The sequence below is a fragment of the Eriocheir sinensis genome, chromosome 3 (assembly GCF_024679095.1).
Source record: "Eriocheir sinensis breed Jianghai 21 chromosome 3, ASM2467909v1, whole genome shotgun sequence".
NCBI lineage: Eukaryota > Metazoa > Arthropoda > Malacostraca > Decapoda > Varunidae > Eriocheir > Eriocheir sinensis.
This window is the reverse complement of record NC_066511.1, coordinates 22,406,158-22,414,421: the sequence shown is the minus strand read 5'-3', so window position 1 is coordinate 22,414,421 and position 8,264 is coordinate 22,406,158. Positions and strand designations below refer to the sequence as shown.

Sequence of the window (8,264 nt, the reverse complement as noted above, 5' to 3'; positions counted from 1 at the left end):
TTTCTGTAATCTCTCCCACCCACCCACCCACTCACCTCGACACCTTTATGGACCTACCAAAACGAGTAACAATTCATACATTATTCCTTCCCACGTTGGTTAGGTATAGTCTCCTTCCGCCTCTTACTTCTCTTACCGATGTTACGTGTGATCATTTTCTCGTTCTTAACCTACTACTCCTTGACACTGCACGTCAGCCTTACTCACTTGCTGCACACCTTGCCAAACACCCCACAATGAGAGGTAAAATTCCCGTCGTTTGTGTTAGAAGAAAATGACAGGTTTGGGAGGTGGCTTGAATACCGGAGGAAGGGAGGAATGGGTTCGTTGTATGTATGTTGCATGTTTAAGTTGCAGGGTGGCTATGATTGCGGGAGGTAAGGAGGAGAAGGAAGTAAAAGAAAGGGAGGGAGGGAGAGGTCAGAGGAAGGGGGTGCTACCTGTGTGCATGGGTTGCATGTGGGTACAAATGTGCTACTGGAATACATGTGTGGTGGTGCGGCGCGCGTGTCGTGGGGAGTGCCGCCTCGTCCCTCCTCACCCGCGTGCTGCAGCCGGGTGGTCGGCCCTCCCCGTCTCTGGTGACCCCGGCCCGGCAGGTTCTTGGTGCCGCGCGGGGGTCGAGGCGCAAAAACTCCGCCGCTGGATAACGGTGAGCAGGCACTCGATCTGGGTTCAGGGAGGAGGTGAATGGGGCACGATTTTTTGAGAGCTTGGCAACTAAAAAGTATTACTGACCTAAGATCTTTTTTTCTCAATTCCAGATATTTCTGAAAACTTTAAAAAATGCTGCTGGTCTGGTTTCTTTTCTTTTCTGGGAAAGGAAAATCCATTCTTGGTTCTAGGAATGCCAGAGAACTTCACAGGTAGAAAGCGATTTTGAGTTCTAGGAAACCAGAAGGCAAAATCCCTCCCAATTCCAGGTATTCCAAAAAATGAACAAGTGAAAGTGTTGCTAAGCTTTGAGAATGATCTTTTCAGAGAAGGTAAGGCAATTCCCGATCCCAGATACTCCTGAGAACATAGCAGGTAAAAGGCATGGCTGAGGTTAGGTGATATTTTATTTCAAGGTAATTAAGGCCACCCCAGGTACAGCCTGGCGACAGGTGGTGTTGATGTTCCTAACTGGGAGGATATTATCTTTCCATCCACGTGGAGGAGATAACACTTGCTCGACTAGCTAACAGTGCAGCGTGTGTGGCACCGTAAATCAGCTTTGCAAACTTGCTTTTTAATCAGCTCAGTCCTCATACATTCAGTTTTATTCATTCATTTAATAAAACTTCCACAACTCGCCGCTCAGTACAAAGGCGACAAAAGAAGTAGCCGAAAAGTGTGATAGAATATAGGCGGAGAGATTTCTTGGTACTCTCCTCTTGAGAGTTTAAGTTCTAGGAGGAGGAAATGTTGAATAAAAAAGGCTGTTCCATCGTTTGCCAGTGAAAGAGAAAAAATAATGATGCCAGTTATCTTTTGCATTATGAAATCGTACACATAAAGATTGAGTTTGAGTAGAAAGTCATGTGCAGCGGGAAGAGGCGGCAGCATGCAGTTAGCAAGTTCAAAGGAGCAGATAGCACAAAAATACCTATATGAGATATAAAGGGAAGCAACCATGGCGGAGCTTAAGAGACTGAAGTAAGAAAAGAAACTGATGAGACGAAAATCCTTTGACTCTGCTATGTTTAAAAGGCTGTGTGGTATAAGGAGCCCCTCACACACGGGATGCATACTCCTCCATACAGTGGTTTAGTAAAGACTTGGTAATGTGGCGTGTATGTACCTGAAATGACGTGAAATCGTATGAAAAGTGTATAATTGTCGTGTTTGAATAGTATTAAAGTAGAAAAACGACTAAAATCCCTGTCTTTATTGCGGGTCCTGTGTCCTGATTCCCCGTAGCGGCGCGCGTCCCCAGCGAGCCGGCCAGCGGGAAGTGACCGGCCATACAAATGATTGCTTTACTTTACCGCCGACAGTCATGCTCTGCTATGCGCGCGGCCATGACAACGTCCCCATACACACTGCCCCCCCCCACCTCCTGCAGCCCCTATCACTGTCCCCCTACAACCCCAGCAACTCGGCACTCTGGCACCCATACTCACCCTTACCTCTCCCCCTTCCCCTCTCCCCACCAGCCCCCCTTCCAGCCTTCCCCCCTCTCCCGACACTCCCTTTCCATAGTACCGTTGACCGTGGCACCCTATTTGTTGTCCCTCACCTGCTCCTTGGCAACTCCCTCCGTCCACACTGCCTTCCTTTAACACCCTTCCCCTGGCACCCCTCACCTCCCTTCTGGCAATCCCCCGTACCACCTCTTACCTCCCCCCTGTCTCCCCCTCCCTCTTCTACACTCGATGCAACTCACCTCACCTCACCCTCTTCTATGGATGATGATGATAGTGATGATGACGATGGTGATGATGATGATTGTTGGAGTGTTGTGCTTTGTGAGTTTCATGGACCACCACCACCACCACCACCAACAACAACAACAACAACAGCGCATTTGTATGACTGCTTTTTATCGTTTTCTCGCGCTTTTCTTATATCGTTTCTCTTTCAAAGCTGTTTAAATTTTGAGGAATGATTATTACAGTACTTTCACCTCGTCTACTCCCGTGCATTTCCATGATGTGTGTGTGTGTGTGTGTGTGTGTGTGTGTGTGTGTGTGTGTGTGTGTGTGTGTGTGTGTGTGTGTGTGTGTGTGTGTGCGAGTGTGTGTTTGCCCAGACGTGAGCGAAGGAGAAATGAACTTAAGTAGCCTAAATTACACACATACAGGTGGTTCGTATTTGTATATGTCTTCTGTACGTGCATGTTGCCGGGCGTGGAGGTGTATTCATAGTGCAGGTATACATGTGGACGTGTGGCCAGGTGTGCGTGTCAGGGTACGAAGTGAGAGGAGGAGGAGGAGGAGAAGGAGGAGGAGGAGGCAGTGTCGGTGGCGGCGGCGGCAGTAGTGTCGGTAAAGGGAGGGCTTGTGGTGAGCGGGTTCGACTCCCCATGGCATGCAATACGCCTCACGCCTCATTATGCACAAAGCTGCTCCCTCGCGTGCTGGCTGGACTCCCATTAGTATTAAAATATGCTTGAAAACCCCGCCCGCCAAACCCCATTATGCTGATCGACCCCTTGCATGAGACTTTCCCCCGCACCCACCCCCTCTCACCCACGAACCCGTTCACTGTATTACTTATAGCTGTACTGCATTGGGAGGGAGTTGGTTGGGTAGGGTAGGGTGTATTACTACTATTACTACTACTACCACTACTACTACTTCTATTATTACTACTACTACTACTACTACTACTACTACTATTACTACTTCTACTACTACTACTACGACTACTACGACTACTACTACTACTACTACTACTACCACCCTCCCTCATGCAGCCAGTTCACCCTTCCTGGTATATTGTATTAGATGTGAGTGGTGGTTGTGCTTAATAGAAAGTAATGGTGAAGATCTACCAGGTTTTCGCCCAAACAAAGATTATTATTCCCCTTCCTTCTTAATTCCATCATCTGTGTTTGGTGCGACTTGGTTTGTTCCTTTATTAAACACACGGAAGCAAAAACAATGATGAGGATGATGATGGTGGTGGTAATATAAGTGATCTTTTTTTTTTTCAGACACACATACAAAAAAAAAAAAAACTTCTCCCACACAGAATCGTTGCATCCACGAACTCTTTCTTCCTTTATTTGTGTTTTACTTTTCATTCTTTCATTTATTTATTGACTGATTTTTTTAATTTTTACAACAAAGGAGACAGCTCAAGGGCACACAGAAAAAAGGAAACAATAATAATAAAAAAAAGCCCGCTACTCGCTGCTCCTAAAAAAAGAATCAAAAGAGGTGGCCGAAAGAGAGGTCAATTTCGGGAGGAGAGGTGTCCTGATACCTAATACCTGATACCTGATACCTGATGTACTTATCTGTTCATTTATTCGATTTATTTAACTAATTATTTATGTACTTATCTATTCACTTATTCATTTTATTTATTTGTTTGTGCATTTGCTTCTTTGTTTATTTATCATGATCACTTTTCTCTCTCAGGATGGGCGGATGATGATGTACCGTCGCCCTTCACTTCACTCGTCGGGGTCCTTCCTTCAGCCCATCCCGGTCCAACACGTGCAAGGTGAATGGTGAGTACCGCTTCTCTCCACCCCACTGCCCGGCGTCCTTCAGGGAGTCCGGCATGCTCTCTTCGCCGCCTCCGTCTCGTCCTCGCTTCCGCCGTGACGGGTCCTTTATAACCAGTCCTCGCGGTCCGTTCGGTTTGTCTCATTACTTGTAGGTGAAGGAGATGATTGGCTGGGTGGCTGAATGGAAGAATGGTTAGTTGGTTGAGTGGATGGGTTTGATGGGTGGATGCGTGGGTGGAGGGATGGAAGAGAGGCTGGGTGGATGAGCGAACGGAGAGAGATGTAATTTAATGGCCAGTTTTCTAGGTTCGTTCGCTTTGTCTTGTTACTCGAAGGTGAAGATGATTGGCTGGATGGCTGAATGGATGGATGAGTGATTGGTTGAGTGAATGGGTTTGATGTGTGGATGCGTGGGTTGAGAGATGGAAGAGTGGATGCCTGGCTGGTTGTGAAGTTTGATGGCTGGCTGGACTGCGAAGGGGTCCCAAACTGACAATGTAATAAAAAAAATAAAAAAAAAGATTCTCACGAGTTAACCCGGTAGCAGCGACTGGGCAAATTTGTGGCTTTACCGTGTACCAGCGACGGCCCATATTTTTGCCATGATATACAGCAAGCCCTCCAAAATAGATGATGTATAAACTGATCACAAATGCGTTGAAATATATTATGAAATGGTTTGCGTGAGTGATGATTTTTTTTCATTTTTCTCGCTTAGAGGGGCCTTTAAGAAACATGATCCCGCAGCTACCGGGCTAACATTTATCCCTAGCCCGATAAAGACCTGTTATAGGGAGGTGCTGCCACTGGAGTCTCCGCTCGGGGGTGAAGTACAAAGACTGGACACACACGCGGCGGTAGTATAAACAATCGCGGGAGGGTGGATACGCCCTCCCCGCGGAGCCCCCCGATTGTGCTGGCGGCGTGCACGGAATTAATGGCCTCCTCGACTCCGGCTAGTGTGTGTCCTGTCGCGGTAACGAACGGCTGTCACCTGTTGAATGTCAGCACTCCGGAAACGCTCAGACTACTAAGTACGTGTCAGCACTTACCTGTCATTATCTGCAGGTGTACCTTGATTATTTTACCTGAAGGTGAAAAAAAATGTTAATTCGATTTTATGACAGTCAAGCTCACTCATATTCAAACAGAAACGTAGCAAACACGAGTACAGTCATGAGCGTTCTGATTGCATGGCGTGCCGGCGTGAAGCTAAACACTCTTCCTACACGTTCTGAAGGAAAACTAACGGAAGGCGTCGGTCCGTCAGACAGAATATGGCAGGTGTGGGTCCGAGAACTTAATGCATCGATGCTTTCCGGGGAGCAGGTACACTGAGGTTATGGAGGAGATCTGAAGAGGGTGTGAACTTATGATTAAAAGAAAGCTTTGTGAAAAAAAATCCGTTCCTATTGTTCTGGCAGCAGCATATTACCTGGCTTTTGTTATATTCATTAGAGCTTGGACTGTCTACTTCTCCCGTTAAAAAAAAAAACTTTGGAGACTTTTTTTTATTGCACACTCTAGTACACGGAGGATTTCGTGACCTGCGCCTCACCTCACTTCAATTACCTGTGGCACAAGCTTTTTTACCTTGCATACCTTAGAGGGCTTATTCTGGGACTATAAAGAATGTATTTACGATTGTAGGGAAGTTCTGAAGGCACACCACCCACTCCACATTACTCTAAACCGTTTATTTGCTGAACACGAATATTTTTTTTTATGTTAGAGAGAGAGAGAGAGAGAGAGACTGTGTAGCTTATCATCAACCTAACATAAGAAAACGCCCGAGACTAATTGGACAGAGGCAGACAGGTAGGCAGACAGGTAGGTCATCATACTTTAGCCTCCTTACACCTCGCCCCTTGAGCAGCCCCACCCCGCCCTGCACCGAGCCTGGCAACGCGGAGGGTGGCGGCAGCGGCGGCGGCGGCGGCGGCTAACAAAGGTCTTGCAGAGGGCCTCGTCGACACGCTCCTTCCTGATCTTTTCCTGGAAGCGGCGGTGCAGTCGAGGGTACTTCATGCAAGGAGAAGGAGGGTAGGGGGGTGGTATTGGGCGGGCAGGTGGAGAAGAGGGGGTAGGTGTAGGAGGGGGAGGTGGAGGAGGGCACGGCAGGGAGAGTGGGCGGGGTAGTAGAAGAGGGGGTCGAGAGAAGGGGGCTGGAGGATGGGGGGAAGTTAAGGGCAAGAAAGGTTTAAGAAAAATGTATACAGCAAGATTTTGGAAAAGGAGAGAGAGAGAGAGAGAGAGAGAGAGAGAGAGAGAGAGAGAGAGAGAGAGAGAGAGAGAGAGAGAGAGAGAGAGAGAGAGTATATATGTATGCGTGTGTGTGTGTGTGTGTGTGTGTGTGTGTGTGTGTGTGTGTTACGTAACAAGGACAATCTTCGGGGCCTGCAGCGCATGTCCGAGAGAGAGGGGAGAAGGAAAGAGAGAAAGAGGAAGTGAGGAATGAGCCCGGCGCCTCCCTCCCTCCACCCCTCCCCCGCTCCCTCACGCTCAATGCAGGGGACCGCGGGTGAGGCAATCCGTGGGTATTTCCGACAAGAAGAGACCTCCCTTCTTCCTTCCTTCCCCTCCTCCCCCTTGTTCCCCTCTCCCGTCTCTCCCTGTCTCACGTTCCCCTCTTCTACTCTCCCCTCGCCTGCCCTTGCATATCTTTACTCCTCCCTTTCCTTTCTTCCCCTCCTCTGTGCTCCCCATTCCTTCCTCTCCCCTCTTTCCCTCCGCCTTCCTACTCTCCCCACCCCTGCCTTCCCATATCTTTTCTTCTCCCCTTCCTTTCTTCTTCCTCCTCCTCCTCCTCCTCCTTTTTTGCTACCCATCCCTCCTTTCCCCTCTTTCCCTCCGCCTGCCTTCCCATATCTCTTCTCCCCTTCCTTTCTTCCTCCTCCTCCTCCTCCTCCTCCTCTTTGCTCCCCATCCCTCCTTTCCCCTTTTTCCCGTCGCCTCCATGTTTCTCCCTTCCTTCCTTTCCCCTCTCCTGTCCTCCCCTCCCCTATGCTGTCTTTTCCGTTCCCCTTTCCTCACCCCCCCCCCATTCCTACCTTCCCTTTTCCTTGCGTTCTTTTCTTCCACCTTCTCCTATGCTGTTGCCTCCTCGTTTGCTCTCTCTCCTTTTTTACTGTTTTCTTGCCCTCCCTCTCTCTCTCCTTCCCTCCCTTCCTCCTCCTTTTCCTCCTCATCCTCCACCTCGTTATCATCACCATTATCACTATCATTATCTTCGTCACCATCATATCTTTTTTTTTTTCTCTCTCTCTCGTGTGTCTGTCTCCTCACTGCACTTCCTCACACTCAGCCCCAAAACACCATCTATAGCACGCAAAGGGACACTGAGAGATTCTTCGTCAATACGTGTGATACTCCCACTAGCCCGCATCCCTCTCCATTCAGGCCCCGCGCGTGCTTATTAAAGATGAGCTACAATACGAATTTTCCCCCGTAACTAGAGAGGCAGGTTCGGGGGTAATTGAAGATAATTGGTCAAGCCTTTCATCTGACCACCGTGCTGCCCTGACGACTTGTTCCCTCCTCCCCTGCGTCACTCAGGAGGAGGAGGTGGAGGAGGAGGAGGAGGAAGTGTGTGTATAGCTGGAGGGTTCGAGGTTTGAATGAGGCGGTTTTGTGTGTCCGGTGGGTCGTGTCAAGGTTCTCGCGGCCCCAAACTGCATGCCGTCTCGTTGGGTTTTGTTGTTTTCGTGTCTGTTGCTGCTGTTGTTGTTGTTACTGTTGGTGCTGTCCTCCTCGTCCTCCATCCATCCCACTTTGAATTTCTTGTTGGTTGGCTGAGGGCTTCCTTCTCTGTGTTTTTTTTTATTTTTTTATCTGCGTCTCTATCTTTGTGTTCTGTCTGTCTTTAGTCTGTCTCTGTGTGCAGTTGTTTGCGTTTGAGAAAATGTCAGGACGTAGTTTGTTTTCACTTTTGTGAAATGTTTGATCCCTTTGAAGTATAAGTGACCAACCAATTCCCGCTTTCCATCCTATCTCTGTTACCTGGTCAGCGTTTCAGGATGAAAAAATGTTTGGCTTCCCAGCATTCTGTCATTAGGTGCCGCCAAAAACCAAACACAGGAAATATGAATAATATATGAGATGT

General features: G+C 48.3%; 1 protein-coding gene across 1 annotated transcript in view; it reads left to right on the top strand.

The window, feature by feature from the left end:
- Positions 1–8,264, top strand: part of LOC127006629 (protein abrupt-like) — a 199,913-nt gene that overhangs the window by 46,498 nt on the left and 145,151 nt on the right. The window contains exon 3 of the mRNA XM_050876752.1: positions 4,071–4,162. The gene's annotated coding sequence lies outside the window, so the exon portion shown is untranslated. The remainder of the gene's footprint in view (positions 1–4,070; positions 4,163–8,264) is intronic.